Raw genomic sequence first — 21,596 nt, forward strand, 5'->3', positions numbered from 1 at the left:
ATAGATTGGTTTAGGTAGTGTTGTCATCTTTATTATATATTATATATTATAATAGGCGCTCAACCTATTCAAAAGCACTTAATATTTTTCCAGTTGTTTAGATTTTATTTTATTTGTGTTGAAAGTGTTTTATAGTTTTGATCATATAGTTCCTGACTTTCCTTTGGCAGATAGATTCCCAAATATTTTATGCTATCAACAGTTATTTTAAATGGAGTTTCTCTTTGTATCTCTCAGATAGATGCTACTGACTATTTTAAGGAAAAGTCCATTTACTCCTATACTCTCTAGTGTTTTTAATAGAAATGGATGTTGGATTTTATTAAATGCTTTTTTGCATCTATTGAGGTGATCATATGATTTTTGTTAATTTAATTATTGATGTAGTCAATTATGTTAACAGTTTTCCTAAAAGTGAACCAGCCCTGCATTCCTGGTATAAATCCTACTTGGTCATGGTGTATTATACTGGAGATGATTTTCTGCAATCTTTTTGGTAGCATTTTATTTAAGATTTTTGCATCAATGTTCATTAGGGAGATTGGTTTATAATTTTCTTTCTCTGTTTTCAACCGACCTGGTTTAGGTATCAGTACCATGTCAGTACCAATTTCTAATACAATATTGAATAGCAATGGTGAACATCAACTCCTGATCTTATTGGGAATGGTTGTAGTTTGTCCCCATTACATATAATGCTTACTGATGGTTCTAAATAGATGCTACTGATTATTTTAAGGAAAAGTCCCTTTATTCCAATACTCTCAAGTGTTTTTAATAGGAATGGATGTTGGATTTTATCAAATGCTTTTTCTGCATCTATTGAGATGATCATATGGTTTTTATTAATTTGGTTATTAATATGGCCAATTATACTGATAGTTTTCCTAATATTAAACCAGCCCTGCATTCCTGGTATAAATCCTACTTGATTATTATCCTGGGGATGATTTTCTGTAGTCTTTTTGCTAACATCTTATTTAAGATTTTAGCATCAATATTTATTAGGGAGATTGGTTTATAATTTTCTTTCTCTATTTTCAACCTACCTGGTTTAGGTATAAGTACTATGGCTGTCATAAAAGGAATTTGGTAGGACTCCTTCATTCCCTATTTTTTCAAATAGCATTGGGGCTAATTGTTCTTTAAATGTTTGGTAGAATTCATGTGTAAATCCATCTGTTCCTGGGGATTTTTTTTTTAGGGAATTGATTAATAGCTTGTTCTATTTCTTTTTCTGAAATGGGACTATCTAAGCAATTTATTTCCTCCTCTGTTAATCTGGGAAGCCTATATTTGTGGAGGTAGTCATCCATTTCACATAGGTTATCATATTTATTGGCATAAAGCTGGGCAAAGTAACTCCTTATTATTTCTTTAATTTCCTCTTCATTGGAGGAAAGTTCTCCCTTTTCATTGTTAAGAGTACTAATTTGATTTTCCTCTCTCCTTTTTCTAATCAGATTTACCAAAAGTTTATCAATTTTATTGTTTTTTTTTCATAAAACCAACTCTTAGTTTATTTATTAGTTCAAAAGTTTTTTTTTTTTACTTTCAATATTATTAATTTCTTTTAATTTAGAATTTAAGTTTGGTAATTGATTGGAGGTTTTTAATTTGATCTTTTTCTAGCGTTTTAAGTTGCAAGCCCAATTCATTGATCTTCTCTACTCTATTTTATTCAAGTAAGCCTCTAAGGATATAAAATTTCCCCTTATTACCGCTTTGGCTGCATCCCACAAATTTTGGTATGATGTCTCATTGTTGTCATTACTTGAGTGAAATTATTAATTGTGTCTATAATTTGCTGTTTCACCCAATCATTCTTTAAGATGAGATTATTTAGTTTCCAATTACTTTTTGGTCTGTTTACCCCTAACTTTTTGTTGAATGTAGTTTTTATTGCATCATGGTCTGAAAAGAAAGCATTTACTATTTCTGCCTTCCTGCAGTTAATTTTGAGGTCTTTATATCCTAATATATGGTTCCGTGAGCTGCTGAGAAGAAAGTATACTCCTTTCTGTCACCATTCAGTTTTTTCCAAAGATCAATCATATCTAATTTTTCTTATATTCTATTTGCTACTTTAATTTCTTTCTTATTTGTTTTGTGGTTTGATTTATCTAATTCTGAGAGTGCAAGATTGAGATCTCCCACTGTTAGAGTTTTGGGGTCTATTTCTTCTTTCAACTCTCTTAACTTCTCCTTTAGGAAGTTAGATGCTATGCCACTTCGTGCATATATGTTTACTATTGATATTGCTTCATTATCTATAGTATCCTTTAGCAAGATATAGTTTCCTTCCTTATCTCTTTTAATTAGATCAATTTTTGCTTTTGCTTGATCTGAGATAACAATGGCTACACATACTTTTTTGAGTTTACCTGAAGCATAATAGATTCTGCTCCAGCCTTTTACCTTTACTCTGTATGTATCTCCCTATTTTAAGTGTGTTTCCTGTAAACAACATATTGTAGGGTTCTGACTTTTGATCCAGTCTGCTATCTGCCTCCGCTTTGTGAAAGAGTTAATCCCATTCACATTTATTGTTAAAATTACTAATTCTGTATTTCCTGCCATCATAATATCCCTGGATTGTGCTTTTCTGTTTCTTCCCTCCCCTTCCCCCTTCCCTAGTATTAAACTTATGGGCCCCACTTGTATCATGCAGCTCTCCCTCTTTAGGATCCCTCCCTCCTCCCTTTGAATCCCTTCCCCTTTCTTGTACCCTTCCCTTATTATTCTTTTCCTTTTCCTTTTTCCTCTCCCACTTTTTAATGAGGTGAGAGAAGATTCTCTGTAAAATAAATATGTCAATTATTTTCTCTTTGAGCTAACTCTGATGAGAGTATGATTCACACAATATTCCTCCCCCTCTCTAAGTTCTCTCGGATATGATACGTTTCCTTTGCCTCATTGTGGGATATAGTTTCCCTCTTTTTATCTCCCCTTTTCCCTTTTTCTGACACTATCCCCTTTCCATTCTACTTTCCTTTTTTATGTTATATCAGTAAAATCAAATTATACATGTGTTTTGTTATGTATATCCACAACAGAAATACAGTTCTCAAGAGTACCTTTTACCTTTTTCTGCTTTTCTTGAGTCCTTTGGACTCAAACCTCCTGTTTGGAGATCACATTTTTTGTTTAGTTCTGGTTTTTTCCTTAGAAACAAATGGAATTCATCTGTTTCATTAAATGTCCATCTTCTTCCATGGAAAAAAAGGCTCAGCTTAGCTGGGCAGTTTATTATTGACTTCATTCCATGTTCTTTTGCCTTTAGGAATATCAGATTCCAGGTCCTTTGATCCTTCAATGTGGAGGCAGCCAGATCTTGAGTGACCCTCATTGTGGCTCCTCGATATTTGAATTGTTTTTTTCCTGGCTGCTTGTAATATTTTTTCTTTTGTCTGACAGTTCTAAAATTTGGCCACAATATTCCTTGGGAAAAAAAAAAAATTTAAAAAAAATATTCCTTGGAGTTTTTAATTTTAGGGGTTTTTTTCAGAAGGTGTTTGATGAATTCTTTCAACACCTATTTTACTTTCTGGTTCTATTACTTCTGGGAAGTTCTCTTTGATGATTTCCTGTTAAATAGTATCTAAGCTCTTTTTTTCATCATAATTTTCAGGAAGTCCAATGATCCTCAGGTTATCTCTCCTAGATCTACTTTTCAGGTCTGTTGTTTTTACAAGTAAATATTTGATATTTTTTTCTCTAATCTTTCATTTTTTTTTTTAATTTTGGTTTTGCTTGAATGGTTTTTGATGTCTCAATGAATCAGTTATTTCTATTTGTTCATTACTGATTTTTAGTAAGTTATTTTCTTCATTAGCTTTTTAAACTTCTTTTTGTATATGTCCAATTGAGTTTTTAAATGAGTTGTTTTGCTCTATGGAATTTTTTATATTTCACTAATTTTTTTAGTGAGTTATTTTCTTTTTTCATTTCACAAATCCTACTTTCTTGGGAATTATTTAGCTTTTCCAATTCATAAATTCTGTTTCCCTGCACTTCTTGGGAGTTTTTTACCTTTTCCAATTCACATTTCAGGAAGTTGTTGCTCTCTTGCATAGCTTCTCTTTCCTTTCCCCATTTTTCTTCTAGTTCTCTTTTAAGGTTTTTAATAATCTCTTCTAGGAGAGCCTTTTGTGTTGGAGACCAAAAATTGTCTGGAGACTGTCTGCTATTAGTCTCCTTGGGGTTGAAAACCTGCTCTCTTTCTGTATAGAAGCTATCACTTGTCCTTTTGATTTTTTTTACTCATTTTGTTAAAACTTGTGGGGTCTCCCTTCAGGGCCAGGAGGTTACCAGCTTCCTCTGCAGAGCAAGGATAGGTATATGGATGGGTAGCTGTCCTGCCAACCAGCTACAAAGAACAGGGAGGTACAGGAGTGCTCTGGGAAAGAGTTCCCCCTGGAAGTAACTCAGTCCTGCTTTGTGGAGCTGTGGAAGTGTCCTGCGAAGAACCCCGCTGTGTGAGTTAAGGACTGCCCTGGGGCTAGAAGCTGGGCAGTGAAAGTGTCACTACCCCAGACCAAAGCTTGCTGTGGGGGTGTGGGTATTAGTGGTTGACCAGTGACTAGTCCCCCAGGGACTGGAAGTGTCTCTGCCCAGGGAAACACTGTCCATGGGAAAGTTCTATTGCTTCAGGCCAAGCCCTCCACTGTGCAAATTAGAGGCTGCCCTGGTCTGTGCCTCCCTGCTGTGCAGATTTGTACCTGACTTCGCAAAAGCCCCATATTGCAGGATGTGGCTACAGGGCTGTTACGGGTCTGCCTGAGTCACTTCTGGTTTTGGGTGGTTATAGCCAGATCTTTTAGGTTCTGGAGTCTTTTAGAGATTACCCTCTGTCTTTGGCTTTAATTTCTCTGCCACTTTACTGCTTTATAATTAAGGCAGAGCATAGGCTTATGGGAGAGTTGTCTCTAGCCACAGAGATCACCCTCACCCCTGGTCTGCTCCAGATGCTAGTCTTTCCCTGCCTGCATTGGTCTGTTCCTGGCCCCTCAGGACAAACCTTTCCTGGTGATCTTCCAGATTATCTTTGGCTGGTAAATTGTGCTTCTAAACTTCATGGGTTTTACCAGTCAAGCACTACTTTTGAAACTGAATTTAATAGTTAGTTGTGAAAGCATGAAAAGAGCTTAGAAAGTTGCATATGCCTTCTCCACCATCTTGGCTCCACCCTAGGATACTGTTTTAAATGAAAATCTCCCCACTTTTCTTCTAGATATCTTATACGAGCCTTTTTATTTTTTTCTATAAGAGCCTTGTGTGATGGGGATCAGATCATATCCCCCTTTGGGGCTTCATCTGGAGACAATCAAACCTCAGGGTTTGAAGTCTGCTCTCTTTCAGTATAGAAGCTATCAATAGTTAGAGCTTGCTTTAACTTTTTACTCATTTTGACAAAAAAGAAACAAAACAAAACAAACAAACAAACAAAAACAGCTGCAGTATGCTTTTGAGGCACTGTGGTATCACCAAGCTTCCTGTACAGACAATAGGAAGTAGCAGTGAAACAGCAGTGGGACAGCAATGGCTGTGCTGAGATAGGAGTCTGCACTGGGATTAGAGTCTAAACTGTGGTCAGTGTGTGCACTGAGATCAGTGGTTGTGCTCTGAGATAGTGCCCAGTCTCTACCTGTGCTGGGTGGGTGTGGCCAGGTCTTGAGAGATCTTAGCATTTTGGGGTCTTTACTCCTGATGTTTATAGCTTCTCTCCTGATATACTGGCTTGCTGCCAAGGAGAAGTTGCTACACTGTGTAAAATTCTCCCTGAAAATTTTCAGCTGGCTGAGATCACAGCCTACCCCCCTCCAGTCTGCTCAGCATGAGCTGTTTCCCCATGCTCTTACTGCCAACTTGCCTGATGCTGCACCTGGTCTAACCATCCCCGCCCATGAGCACAAACAGACCTTTTCTGGTGATTTTGGGGATTATCTTCTGTTGGTAATGTGTTGTACTCCCAATATTCATGTGTTTTGACAGTCAAGCACTAATTCCAAGGCTTTTACATAAAAAAAGTAGTCTAAAATTAAGGAAGAGTTTAGAGATACATTTGTGTCCTCTCCACCATTTTGGCTCTGACCCAACCACATATTTCTTAATGCTGAGAAGGCTAAAGATCCAAAGGAATGGGCAAATCTAGAGATGAAATAAATGCATGCAAAATATTTTCATTAAGAAGCTGAATGACAATGTGTTATAGGGAAATAGGAGACAGGACTTAGATGGCAACATGGGTCCAAGTTCCAACTCTGCCATTTATTAGCCGTGAAACAAAATGTCAGTCAATTTAAATTTTTTTTCAGGTAGAAAATAAGGATAATTCAAATTCACCCAATCCAATCCAAGCTAGTTCACTGATTCTTAATTTAGCATTAACTATATGCAGGCATTTAGTAAGCATTGAGAATACACAAATAACAATTTTAAGTCAGTTAAGATATTTTTATTAATTTAAAGTGGGAAAAGGGACGAAATGTAATGAGTACAACACCAATACACACACACACACACACACACACACACACACATACAGAGATATAGATATAGATTTAAAAAAGGAAAGAATATGAGAATTGAGGAGATTAGGAAAATTTTCCAATTTTGTCATTCATTCACTCAAATATAATTCTTTGTGACTTCAGTGTCTATAATATGCTAAACTTATCTATTTTCCACTATCTTTCAAATTCTGCCCAAGTTCATGCTCAAAAAAAAAAAAAAAGAATACCAAGTTCATTCTCATCCTCTGCCATCCCTTTTTCTTTTTGCCTTCAATCATATCCAAATCAGGGCCTTTTCTAATTTGTCCTATCTTCTCAATATGTAGCCCAAATATTTAAACTTAAATTTAAACATAACCTTATTGGCATGTGAAATGAACACAAATGTTTGGTAATTTGAATATTATTTGGCATTACCCTTCATTAGGTACTATATTTTTCAATCTAGTGGAAGCTGTTGAATTTTCCAAATTTTCTGGCATGTGGAGTGTAATAAGAGCATAATGTTCTAAGATTTTTACAGTTCAGATGGAATTCCATCCACCCCATTAGCCCTTTTTGTTACCAATACTTCCTAATGATTACTTGATTTCATTCTCCAGAATGTCTGGTGTAAACACATCATTATGTTCAACTGTGATGCTAAAATATTTTTTAATATAGCTCTTCTGATTATTCTTGCCACCATTTCTTAATTTCTTTTATACCCATCAGATTCCTACCATTTTTTGTCTTTTATCATGTCTATTTTTACTCTAATTTTTTTGAGATTTCTTATCTTTCCCATTTTATTATTTTCTTTTATTTTTCTGCATTATTTAAGTAAACCTTTTTCTCTCTTTGCTATTCTCTAGAATTCTGTATTCACTTAGATATATCTTTCCCATTATGCTTTTCTCTTCCCTTTCTTTCTTTTCTTAGTTTTTTAAAAGCCTCAAGAGTCAGTCATTGTTTTTCCCCTCTTCTTTTTCTGTTTTAATCTTTTTAAAGGTCTTTACTTTCAAAACTTATGCATAGATAATTTTCAATATTCACCCTTGCAAAACTTTGTGTTCCAGTTTTTTCTCCTTTCCTTTCCCCTACCCCCTCCCATAGACAGAAAGTAATTCAATATGTGTTAAACATGTGCAATTCTTCTCTATACATTTCCACAATTATATCATGGGCATAAGAAAAAATTATATAAAAAATTTTGAAAATGAGAAAGAAAATCGAATCCAAGCAAATGACATCAAAAAAGTGAAAATACTATGATGTGATCCATACTTAGTTCCTACAGTCCTTTCTCTGAGTGCAAATGGATCTCTCCATTCAAGACCATTGGAACTGGCCTGAATCACCTTGCTTTTGATAAGAGTCACATCCAACTAATTGATCAGCATATAATCTTTTTGTCACTGTGTACAGTATTTTCTTCATTCTAACTTCACTTAGCATCAGTTCTTGTAAATCTCTCCAGGCCTCTTTGAAATCATTCTGCTTATTGTTTTTTTATAGAACAATAATATTCCATAACATATATATACCATAACTTATCCAGCTATTCTGTAACTGATGAGCATCTATTCAGCTTCCAAGTCCTTGCCACTATAAAAAGGCCTGCTACACACATTTTTGCACATATGGGTTTTTTAAAAACTTTTTATGATCTCTTTTAGGTATAGGCCCAGTAGAGATACTGCAGGATCAAAGGATATGCACAGTTTGATAGCCCTTTGAGCATAATTCCATATTACTCTCTCCAGAATGTTCACAGAGTAGTTCTCCAGATTAGTTCACAACAATGTATTAGTGTCTCAGTTTTCTCACATCCCATCCAACATTCATCATTATCTTTTCCTGTCATTTTAGCCAATATAAGAGGTATGCAGTGAGTGGTCAGTCCTTTTCTTTCTATTTAAAATTTTTTTTCTTGTTGTTGCAGCCTCCTGTATAATACTTAGAACTTCCGTTCATAATTCTTCAAGCACTGTATCTTCTTCATCTAATCCTGTATATCTATTTATTATCTCAATGTTTTATACCTGAAGGATATTATCTTGTACATACCTAGATGATCTGGCAGTTTTCCCTTTTTTCTTTAACTTATGTCTGGATTCTGCAATGTGAAACTCATTATCTAATCCATAGTCAGCTCTGGGTCTTTTTTTTAATGGATTGTAAAGAGCTTCTCCACCTTTGGATGCAAACAGATAATTGGTGGGATTTTAGAAGTGACTAGTTGGCAAGGTCCCGTTTTGGGCTTTTAAAATACAGTAGTCATAGCCAGCAAGTTATCTTGACAAAACACTGTTAGCTTCTGTTTTCTTTGTTTAAACTTTTCTCTTATCCTAATTACATTTGATTTCCTACTTTAGTGTTCCTATTTCCTATGATGAATGGGAGAGAGTTTTGTTGTTGTTGTTTATTTGATTTTGGTATTATTTCTAGAAGCTTTTGTAGGCTTCCATAAAACAAATCAAGTTTGGTTTCTTCAGTGTAAGTAGTTGGCAAAAAAAGGTATTATTGTAATGTTGAATAGTTTGCTTTGGAATCAAACATCTCATTTGATCATATTATTATTATTATTATTTTTACCAGTACTTCTTTTCTCACTCTTTTATTTACTATAGTGGTTACTCCTTTTCTTTTGAAGTATTCACGCCCACAGTAGAATATGTAATGATCACCTAAATTAAATTAACTTATTCCTATCCATTCACTGATACTAAAGATGATAGATGTTTAATATTTCCTATTTGACCATATCTAACTTATTTGATTCACAGATCTAACATTCCAGGTTACTATGCTGTACTGATCTTTACTTTCATCACCAAACACATCAGCAACTGAGCTTCCCATCAAATTTGATCTGGTCATTTCATTTGTACTGGAGTTACTTGTAGCTGTGTTCCCCTTTTCCTGGTAGGTTACTGGACCTTCTAAGCTGAGGGTTCATATTTCTTTTCATATCTTTTTTAACTTTTTCACTGCCCCTAAGGTTTCTTGGCAAAGGCAATAAAAGGATTTATCATTTCCTTCTCCATTTTGTTGCCTATTATTAGATTCTCCACTATAGCCTATCCATCATCATAGTTTAATTGAGCTATGCAATTCTCTCTTTTATGACAAGGCAGTGATACAGAAGAGGTAAGTTCATGATAGGTGTTAATAAATGACTTAAAAGTTAAGGATTCTGTGTAGTAAAGTTAGAAAGTAGTCATATGCTAAACTTGGAGTACAACCTATTCAAAAGCAAAGAAGATGGATATAAAATGTTGAGTTTCAAGGTAAAAAATATTCCAATTTTGTTTAATATAAAATACATAAAAACAAATAGTAGAAAAATAAATCTGCAAAAATATCAGTCAAAATCAGTAAGTGCTTTCTCGGTACCAGGCAGAGATAACAAGAAAGGCATCAAAGAAACAAACAAGCAAAAAGCCACAATCCCTGCCTTCAAGAATGACTTTAAATGCTAAGGTAAAATAAATTTTCATTTTTACCAAAATGGCAATAAGGAGCCACATTATGTTTTTGAATAGAAAAAAGTCCTAGCCAAATTTGTGATTTAGATTTTTTCTAAGTTGGAGGAGAATGAAGTGAAAAGACAAGACAGTCTGAAATATTCTCTCAATATTTGCCCTATGTAACAATATATCATATTGTTGCTGTTAGGAAATGGCTTTTAAAACCATACTATATTAATAATTTGTCACTTATTTTTAGTAACAGTAGCAGTAATGGTATTATCAAGAATAAAAAGAAAGTGAAGATATTTAAGAAATTGAAAAAATAATATACACTATGATTGAAAATTGTTGCACTTAGGAAAAAATACATTTCAGTAATGTAGGCAAGTCTTGAAAATTGTCCTTTCTACATATTGTATAATTATAATGATGGAAAGTTCAATAATCTTAATTATCAGCATGCTATTAATGTAGACTTTTGCATAAATAGATGCATCCTGACATCTGAGTAGAATGTCTTTATAAGTTGTTGCAATTAAAAAGATGCATTAGCTAACAGACAACATCTGTTGATGAGCCAGTTAACCTGCTCTTTGGCCAAAATATGGGGGGGAAGTAAAAAAATGAGATTTTACTTAAATCTATTCTGTCTTGTAAACATGTGATGTATTGTAATAACCTTCAACAACTCAGGTTCACTCAAAGAAAGCAATGAGACTCTGAAGGGGAACTTTAGTAGTGGCAATTTGACATTGTTTTACTTATTATTCTTTGAACTGGGATTTTATTCAGCGTGGAGAAATCCTACTAATAAAGAATAATAAATGGAAAGCAAATTACAATCTTTGATAGCTACTCAGAGCACTGAAATTAAGTGATTTAATTGATCAGTATGTGTCAGAAACAGAACTCAAAACTTCACTGACTCTGAAAACATTCTCTCTCTCTCTCTCTCTCTCTCTCTCTCTCTCTCTCTGTCTTCTCTCTCTCTATCTCTTCTTACCTATCTATCTATTATAGCATATTTCCTCAAGTGGCTTATAAAAACAAATCAATAAATAGCTGTATATATTTCACGTATGGGTTTATTTTAAATTTTTGAATAAAAAGTGAGTTATTTTGTCATATTCTATTTAGATATAGTAAAAAGAGTACTGAATTTAGATGTCACAGTCTTGGCTCAAGTTTTTATTCTTTAAAATTAATTGTTCTTTAAAAATAATATATTTTTTTTTGTTACCTATGTTTGTCAATGTATATTGTGTCCTCAATTCCCCCATAGAATCATCCATATAACAATACTCAAAAAAGGAGTGGTGGTAGACAATAAATTCAGTTAAACTAATGAACTAATAAACTAACTAATGAACACATGCTAAGTGACTGATATACAATGAAAATATCCTTCATCCCCAAATCTGAAGATTAGAGAAAACAAATTCCCATATCTCTTCCTTGGGAGTCACCTGAGCTCTCCCAAATTTCCCTTCAAATAACTTTAAAATAATGTCTCAAAAAGTCCTGGAGTGACAGAACCAACTAAAAGATGAGGTAAAACAATTTATCTGTCAAAGACAATTTAGAAAGTCAGCAGGAAATAATATTTCTCTGGGGAGTGAAAGTGTAGCACAGTCCAGCATAGACCAAAACCCAGCAAGTCAGTTGCAGGCTTTGGGAATGACTGATTCAGATGCTGCCAGGCCACAGACAATCAGAGGGTTGGACTATTGATTTAGAAGAAGAGATAGGGGATCTTTTGCTAGCATTGGATATAGTACTCTGTTTCATTGCCTACATGAGGTTCTGATTTGTAGTCCCAAAGCAGAGAGGAGCACTAACACATTATAGCTCCTGGCTGCAGGAAAGCTTGAACCCTTGTTACAGTTGCAGAACAGAAAAAGAGCTTGTGTTAGCTCACACACTAGAAAATAGACCAAGAAACCAATGCCCACACTTCTGCTTAGATTATACTTGTAAGAAATGAAAACTTACACACACAGAGAACAACTGAAAAACTTGAAGATTAGGACATTGGCTTCTCTACATTCAGAGCAAAATCCAATTTTTACATCTAGTTAGAATCAATAACTAGACTGGAAAATGAGTAAACAATAAAAGGAAACCCAGACCAGAAGACAACAAAGGTAAAATAACTACAACCAGTGTTTCAAAGAAAAATGTGAATTAATATTTGGCTGGAATATAATTCATAGAATATCTAAAAAAAATAAAAATCAAATAAAAAATATAGAGAAAAAGTAAGAAAAGAAATGAAAGAAATACGATAAAATCATAGAAAAATAGGACAGTGATGCAAAGGAGGAACAAGAATTTCCTAAAAAGAAATGCTTAAAAACAAAAATTGATCAAATGGAAAAGGAGTTATAAAATTCACTGAAGAAAATAATTCCTGAAAACTTAAAAATGGTCAAATGGAAGCTAGTAATTCCATGAGATATCAAAAAAATTATAACTAAAATTCAAAAGAATGAAAAAATAGAAGAAAATGTGAAATAGCTCATTGGAAAATAACTGACCTAGGAAACTTAGAGCAAGTTTCTCTGATAAAGGACCTTATTTCAAAATTGTGTAAGAATATATATCATTCCCCAATTGATAAATGGTCAAATGACATAACCTAGGCAGTTTTCAGATGAAGAAATCTGGACTATAGCCAAATGAAGAAAAATGTTCTGAAGTATTATTAATTTGAAGAATGCAAATTAAAACAATTAGAAGTTACCACTTAACAATTATCAGATTTACTAATATGACAAAAAAGGAAAATTTTGGAAACAATGTTGGAACAATACTGGAGAGGATTGAGAAAATTGGGAAACTAAAGCACATTTGGTAGAGTTGGGAACTATTACACCATTCTGGAATTATTTTCAAAAGGCAATCAAAATGTGCATACTCTTAGACCTAGTCATAATACTACTAGCTTTGTATACTAAGAGATCTCAAAAAGGAAAAAAAAAAAAGGTTATGTTTACAAAAATACACCTTAAAACACCTTTTTTGAGATGGCAAAGAATTAGAAAGTGGTGAGATGCCCATCTCAGGATGATTTCTGCAAAACCTGACAAGATTTACATGATTACTTGAACTAATACAAAGTGAAATGATCAGATCCAGGAGACTTTTACATAGTTACATCAAGATTATATGATGATGAACTGTGAATTACTTAGCTATTCTGACCAATACAGTAACCTAAAATAGTTTTGAAGTACCTGTCATTAAAAATGCTATCAATATCCAGAGAAAGAACTGAGTCTGAATGCATATTGAAGCATATTGTTACAAATTCTTTTTTCTTTTCCTTTTTTGACCTGTTTGCTTTTACAATATAAATAATATGGAAATATTTTGCATGATTATACATATAAAACCTGTATCAAAGTGTTTGACTCCTTAATGAGAAATAAGGAAGGGGAGGTGAGAGGGAGAATTTGGAATTCAAGTTTTAAAAAATAACATTAAAATTTTTACATGTAGGAAAAGGAACTAAAAAAAGTAATTAAAGGAATTAGAACAGGCAATGTGGAGATAAAATGATCTTTTCAGATGATATGATGACTAGACTTAGAAGGATATTAGAAAATCATTCAAAAGCCTACTTTAAATAATTAACATCTTTAGCAAAGTTGCAGGATGTAAAGTTAACCTACACAAATAATCACTGTTTTTATACATTAGTGGAAAAGTCCAGCGGCAAGAAATAGAAAAATTCCATTTAAAATAACTGTAGACAAAATAAAATATTTGGGTATCTACCTTCCAAGATAAAACCAAGAAATAAATGAACACAATTACAAAACAGTTTCACACAAATAAAGTCATGTAAAGGACAGGAACTTTGGAGGAATATATTTAAGGCTCAGTATGACTGATTTAGTCCTACAACAAAGTATTAATTCAGTGGAATTGATAAAAAAAAATGGCTATCTAGTTTTACATGTATTTAGTACTTAATTAGTTCTACAAGATTGACACCTATTCTACAAGATTGACACCTATAATGATGTAATTATAATAGAGTATGTGAGAGCCAATAAGGACTGGACAAGAGACATTCCATCTTCCACTATCTTGGTGGCAGGCCTGTCCTCCTTCATTTCTCCACTGAGACCAAGTCCCATCTGAAGGCCCTCCAGAAACCTATCCAGATCCCAGGTGAAGGAGACAGACTGTGAAGGAGATAATAAAGAATTTGGACTTTATCCCTGGCTATTCTTGTGGTGATTACTCTGCTGAAAAGAAGGCTGGTTCCAAGACCTCCAGAAAGCTAATGAGAACATTACAAAGTCAGATCTAAACAATTGGGAAAAAATACCAATTACTCATTAATAGGATCAGCGAATATAATAAAAATGATAATTCTACCTAATTGGATCTACTTGTTCAATGCCATACCAATCTAACTGCCAAAAATTATTTCATAGAGCTAGAAAAAACAAGAATAACAAAATTCATGTGGAAGAACAAAAGGTCATGAATGTCAAGGAAATTAATGAAAAAAAAAAAGACATAGGATGGTGGCCTAAGAGTACTAAAGCTAAAGAAACTATATTAGAAAGCATCATCAATACAATCATTTGGTACTGTAAAAATAGTGCTGGATCAGTGGAATAGGTTAAATTACACATGACACAATAATCAATAACTATGATAATCTGCTATTGGATAAACTCCAAAACCCAAGCTTCTGGGAAAAGAATTCTCTATATCACAACATTTGCTGGGAATACTGGAAAATAATATGTCAGACTTGCTGTAGACCTACATCTCCCACCTCTCAGCAAAATAAGGTCAAAATGGGTACGTAATTTGGGGTCCACAACAACTGCTTCACCTGCCTTTATGGCTTTGGAACAAATTGTTTTTATCTGACCATTTTACCTGGATAAGTCTTTAGAGGGATAGACACCCCCAACTCACCATAGGGCTTAACACCCTGTGTTTATCCTTAACCAGGTTTAACACATCTGCCAAAACAGTTTGCTGGGTTGTGGCTACTATGCATGCTACAGTTTCTTGGAGCCACAGGTGAGAATTAGATAGATCAAGTGGATATCAAAAGGTAGAAAGCAGCTTTGTAAAAGGCTCTGCAGTCTTCACAGCAGAAGTAATAAACTTCTATAAACACACCCTACATTCTGAAATCAGAGTAAGGAATTGCTTGAAGCCGGATTTCTACCAAACTTCCAGTTTTCCCAGTGTTTTTTTGTTTGTTTGTTTGTTTCTTTTTTAACACATCAGCATTTATTTCTTGCTTTATATTTTCTACTTTATCAAATACTGAGTTCTTGAATTCCATTTTTCTCATTCCTCTCAATTAGTCTCTTCTCATAATCTACTTCCCTTTTTAAAATCAATACTAGTAAATCTGATGAATGCTAATTTTTAATATATTTCATCGTTCTTTTTATCTTTTTGGTTATATTCTAGGTTTTCTGTTTTATTTCAGTTAGTTATGATTTTATTCAATTCTAAAAAGTATTCTTTTGAAGATTTTATTTTTACAGAATGAAAATGTATATTAATTTTGATAGTTTTGTCATTGTTACAGATAAAACCGCCATTTGTCTTTGACAAAGCCTAGCTATTAACATTAAATATTGCTCAAACTTTTAAAATTCTTTATTTCAAGAAGTATTTTATAATTTAATCTTCATTAAATCATACATTTTATAGTAATTTTTTGTCCTGAGGCAATTGGGGTTAAGTGACTTGCCAGGGTCACACAGCTAGGAAGTATTAGATATCTAAGGCTGTTTTCAAACTCAGGTCCTCCTCACTTCAGGGCCAATGCTCTATTTTGTAGTAATTTTAAATTGTTTCCCCTTCTATTATTGCCTCTTGAATTTTTTTATGCTCCCAAAATGTTGATTTTTTAAAAAAGATATATTTTGTAGTCTATGAATTTACTGAAGCTATTGTCTCAATTAGTTTCTTTGCTGATTCTCTAGAGTTTCCATCTTATAGTAAAGCATTATGTAATGAGAAAATAATAATAGTTTTACTGCCTTTGATCATATAGATCAAATATGTTTTTATGGATTTATTTTAGCCTGCATAATACTTTACTTTCATCTCAGAAATTCTGTGATGTTTAATTATTAGAAATGTATTTCATGTAATTATTGATTATCTCTATGATTTGTTCTTTGACTCACTTTTTATTTAGGATTTTATTTTTAAGTCTCCATTTGGAGGTAATGTTCTCATTTATAGACTGTGAATTTAATATTATTTGTGCGTATTAAGATGTGTTCATTGTTTCTACTTTTTGAAAAAAAAATCACTTGCAATTTTTCTGTCCTAATAAACAGTCAATATTAATTAATGTAAAACTGAGAAATGCATGTATCCTTTTCCAGTGTCATTTAAAAGATGCCATGGTTATTTTTTAGCTCTGATTTCTTCAGAAATTTTTTTCTTTCATGTGTACGTCTTTTGTTTATTTTTCTGTTAGGATTGTAAAAAAACTGAGCTATCAATATCTCTTGCAATATTATATTACTGTCTGTATCCTCTAATAATTCAGTTAACTTTTAATTCATCAATTTACATGATAAGGAATTTTGGAGAATATAATTTTATATTAATATTGGTTCATTGTGGTTCCTTTCAGCATAATGAGACTATTATTAGAGAAATTTTTTGAAATTATTCTTTCCATATAAATTCTTACCTGATAAGTATATATTTAATATTAAGGAAAGGTCCATTTATTTGTAAGATTTACACCTTTTTAAATTTGATTTAATGGCAGATTTGGTACAATTTTTCTTCATATATTGATATAATAATTTTTTAAAGTTTAAATTCTTAACATGCTCTATTATTAGTCTCCCTTATATTCGAAGCTAATCAGATTGTATTATCTTTCTAATTTCTTAATTTACCTTACAAAGTAATTTTATTACTTTGTCATGTATTAAATGTCATGTCATGTAATGAAATGTCATGTAATAAAATATTAATGAATTTTAATATGTATTAGAAATATTGATGTGTCATGATCTTTTGCTATTTTCTCTCTTCTTCATGTAGTTATCAAGACAGAATTTGTGTCATGGAAGAGATTAGAAGAATAACTACTTTAATGCAATATTTTATGCAACATTGGGATTAATTTTTCTAAGAGTATTTGATATGATACACTTGCATAATCATCTTCTAGTATACATTTCTTTCTAATTAAGAGTTTGTATGACTTGTCCTGTTTCACATATATGAATGTATAAAATACATATATGAGTACATATATATTATTTCTTTGGTTAGTTTTGTTAGTTTGCTCAGTATTCATCTCCTTTGTTAATTTTTAGAAATACTTTATAAAAGTATTTCTAATAATTATTTTATTTGTTCCTGAATAATTTTAATTCATTATTATTTATTTTGTCTAAAAATGTTGGCTTTCCTTTCTTTTATAAAAAACTACACATATTTAATAATTTCTGCTTTTATGTCTCAATTTTATTTATCAATGCAATATACTATCATTTAAATTTAATAATTTCTTTGTTAATTTTCAGAATTTATAAATTTCAGAATTTGAAAATACATTTTTACTTGTTCAAGTCAATTTTAATTGTCTTCCTACTTCAATGATTTGTCCTTCATAATTTTTCCTATTTTTTTATTATAGCTCATGTAATATGAACATTAATTGTTTTTAAACATCTACAATTTTTCTATAAATAGCTTTTTATATTTAATAAATTATTTTTCTGAAATTTGATTATATAAGAAATAAATTTGATGCTATTTAAATTTTTTAATTGATCTAACACCACTGTTTAGTATATTTTAATAATTTTAATTTATCTCTACTCTTGTAAGTTTCCAATTTTGATTTTTTTAATTAATTGAATTTTGCTTTATTTTCTTTGTAATCATATTGGCTAAAATGTTAACAATATTTCTTCTTTAAAGAAAACTAGACGTGCTTTTATACTTTTTGTTTTTCTTTATTTTAATAATAGCTTTTTATTTTCAAAATACATGCACAATATTTTTTGATTTCATCTTAGTAAAACTTTGCATTCCAAATTTTTTCTCCCTTCCTTTCTCTCACTTTCCTCCCTGAGACAGCAAGTAATCTAGTATAAGTAAGCCATGTGCAATTCTTCTAATCATATTTCTACATTTATCATGCTGCACAAAAAAAAAAAAAATCAGATAAAAATAGGGAAAAATGAAAAAGACAAAAAAAGCAAGCAAACAATAACAAGAAAAGTATAAATACTTTGTTGTGATCCACATTCAGTCCCCATAATGTTCTTTTTATATGCCAATGGCTCTATCACAAGTCTACTGGAATTTGCCTGAATCACCTTATTGTTAAAAAGAGCCACATCCATTAGAATTGAGCTATTGTTGCTGTGTACAATGTTCTCTTGTTGTACTCAGTTCACTTAGCATCAGTTTATGTAAGACTTCCCAGTCTGAAGTCATCCTGCTGATTATTTTTATAGAACAATAATATTCCATTACATTCATAAAGCATAACTTAATCAGCCATTCCCCAACTGATGGGCATCCACTCGGTTTCCAGAAAAAAACTAGATTTGTTTGATGGTTCTATATATACTTTACTTCAAAAATCCCCCCCTAATTTATAGATTTCCTTCTTTCCGTTTATTTTAGTTATTTTTTTTTTTTGGTCACAGTTATTGTTTTTTTTTTTTTTTAATTGATATTGGGGCAGCTAGGTGGCTTAATGGATAGAGCAGGAGTCCTGAATTAGGAGTACCTGAGTTCAAATCTGGCCTCAGAGACTTAACCCTTCCTAGCTGTGACCCTGGGCAAGTCACTTAACCGCAATTGACTTACCAAAAAAAAAAAAAAAAAAAAAAAAGAAAAAGAAAAAGAAAAAAGAAAGAAACAAAGGAAGAAAGAAAGAAAAAGAAAAAAAGTGACATTGAGCTCATCAATTCTCTTTATTTCTGTATTACAATATATTTTATTATGTGTACGCACACATATATAGTGACAATATTTTATATATGTATATAAATAACACTAAAATATCTACACATAGCTATATCTATTTATATTATATCTATTTCTATCTATTTGTACATTTTTTTTATCTTGTAAGGATGGCTTTATCTGTATCTCAGGAATTTTACCATATTGTTTCATCATTATCATGGTATTTCACACCATTATTTATATCATTTGTTCCTTGTTCTACTAATAAGCCAATATTCAAAATATATTTCCATATGTTTGTTTTTCTTATGTACTTATGAATTAAATATTACTATTATTGCATTTTATTATATAACTTCTACTTCATAATATGTTTAAAAATATATCTGTTTTTGAGCATGCATTTGACTTTTTTTATTTCTTAATAGCATAAATAGTGTTGATATATATATATATATATGTATATAGTATTTATTCTTCTCTTTAAATATATCATAGTCCCTTAAATATAAAGTCTTGTGACAGTCTATTCAATTTGATATTTCCTATTATTATTTTCTTAAATATATCCAATTCTGAGAAAGAGACATTATAATCTTGAATGATCATTTTTTGGATGGGGGAAGAAAAGTAATTTTTATTTCATTACTTTAAATGAGGTTTTATTTTCTTCCTATATATTTATAATTAATATATTAATATAATAAATTAATATTGTACAAGTTCCTATTAAACTAAAAAGTCTCTTTTATAATTAATATTACATACTTTTTATTTTTCTAATGGAATGATTTGCTAATAATCTAATAACACTTTTATATTCAACTTATTAAAAGCAAGCTTTGCCCCAGATACTCAATTTTAGTTTATATTTTAGTTGCTTATTATGTTTTTTGTTATGTAAATAATTATTGAATTTGTTTTCTTATCCATTCTACCACTTCGTTTTATTTTGTTTTTTAGTGTTTTACTCTGGATTTGATTTTTATGAGTATGGATAGATTTGATTATGGATATTACTTTGTTTTATTTTGTTTTTTACTGTTTTACTCTAGATTTATTTCATGGCTATTAGGTTTGTATTTTATTTCACCTATTCTTTGGTATTTATGTATATTTTCCCCAATTCTCTTTGAAATCATTACTTTACCCATACAATCATGTTTCTTTAAACTTTAGTCATTTAAATTACTTAGATGATTATTTATCCACAAAGAATCTCTCCATATTTATAGCAGTTATTTATTTGTTTTCAATAATTGGGAGATTTTTCTTTATTTGTCTTCCTTTTATTTACCCTTCTTTTCCCTACCATCAGGTAAATAAATATTTAGTTCTCAGCCTGCTTTCTTGTAGTCTCCTCTACTTTTATATTTATTTTTTTCCCTTTATGAATAGTGCCCTTCTTTATTCATAACTTCTCTCCGTGTTCCTCATGAGGTTAAACTTTATGTAATGTCAGGTTTTAAGCTACTTCTTTTAATTTCTCTTGCTCTTTTTGTATTATTCCATCATCTGTTTTTTCTCGTATTGCCCATTCATGCAATTTAATTTGTTCTAATGTACATATTTCTTTATTAATATATTTATCATTTACGGCAGCCCTAGAGAAGGCGACCTGAGACTCGGGAAGTGTGGCAGCCGGGGTGGCAGCCTCCCCTGTCCCCACTCGGGAGGTCTGGGAGTTCGGGACCTGCCCAGACGGGCGGTTTCGAGGCTGGCAGTAAGAATGGCTCCCCAATAGCCCATGCCCGCTGGCCAGAACCTTGATCAGGCAGCTGAAACCAACGCTATTTTGGACATGATACCCTTAGGTGTGAAATGGCCCTTCCCCTCAGTGACTCCTCTATCCTGGACTCTGACCAGCAGTGTGGTTATGAGTCTCATGAGTACCTACAGCTGCTTCTGGACCAAGTACATGAACCCTTTTAATGTGCACAACAAGGAGGAGGTTTATCATCGAGAATCGAGATCCTGGCACGCTGCAAATTATTGTCTCCAATCACCAGTCTTGTATGGATGACCCACACCTCTGGGGGATCCTGAAACTCCACCACATCTGGAACTTGAAGCTGATGAGGTGGACCCAGTAGCTGCAAATATCTATTTTACCAAGGAGCTGCATTCTCATTTCTTCAGTTTGGAAAAGTGTGTCCCTGTGTGCTGAGGGGATGGCGTCTACCAGAAAGTGATGCATTTTGCCCTGGAGAAACTCAACAACAGGGCCTGAGTCCACATCTTCCCTGAAGGAAAAGTGCACATGAGCCAGGAGTTTCTTCGCTTTAAGTGGGAAATAGGGTGCCTGGTTGCTGAGTGTCACCTCAACCCCATTATCCTTCCACTCTGGCACATTGGGATGAGTGATGTGCTTCCTAACGCTCCGCCCTATTTCTCCGAATTTGCCCAGAAAAGTCACCGTTCTCATTGGGAAGCCATTCAATGCCATGCCTGTTCTTGAACATCTCCAATCTGAGAATAAGTCAGCAGTGCAAATGCGCAAAGCCCTGACGAATTTTATCCGGGATGAGTTTCAGAGCCTCAAAGCACCAGCAGAATCACTGCACAACCACTTCGAGCCCTCGAGGTAGCCCAGAAGCTCTCCCGGGTGGAGCCGGTTCCCAGGGAGGCTCCCGCTCTGCCAAGGCTCTCCCGCGCCAGTCCGGCCCGCCAGCTT

The 21,596-nt window shown here is 32.7% G+C and overlaps 1 pseudogene; it reads left to right on the forward strand.

The window, feature by feature from the left end:
* The first annotated feature begins 20,783 nt into the window (after window positions 1–20,783).
* On the forward strand, window positions 20,784–21,510 carry LOC100914722 (annotated as a pseudogene).
* Window positions 21,511–21,596: the final 86 nt, after the last annotated feature.

This window comes from Sarcophilus harrisii, chromosome 3, assembly GCF_902635505.1.
Source record: "Sarcophilus harrisii chromosome 3, mSarHar1.11, whole genome shotgun sequence".
NCBI classification, from domain to species: Eukaryota; Metazoa; Chordata; class Mammalia; order Dasyuromorphia; family Dasyuridae; genus Sarcophilus; species Sarcophilus harrisii.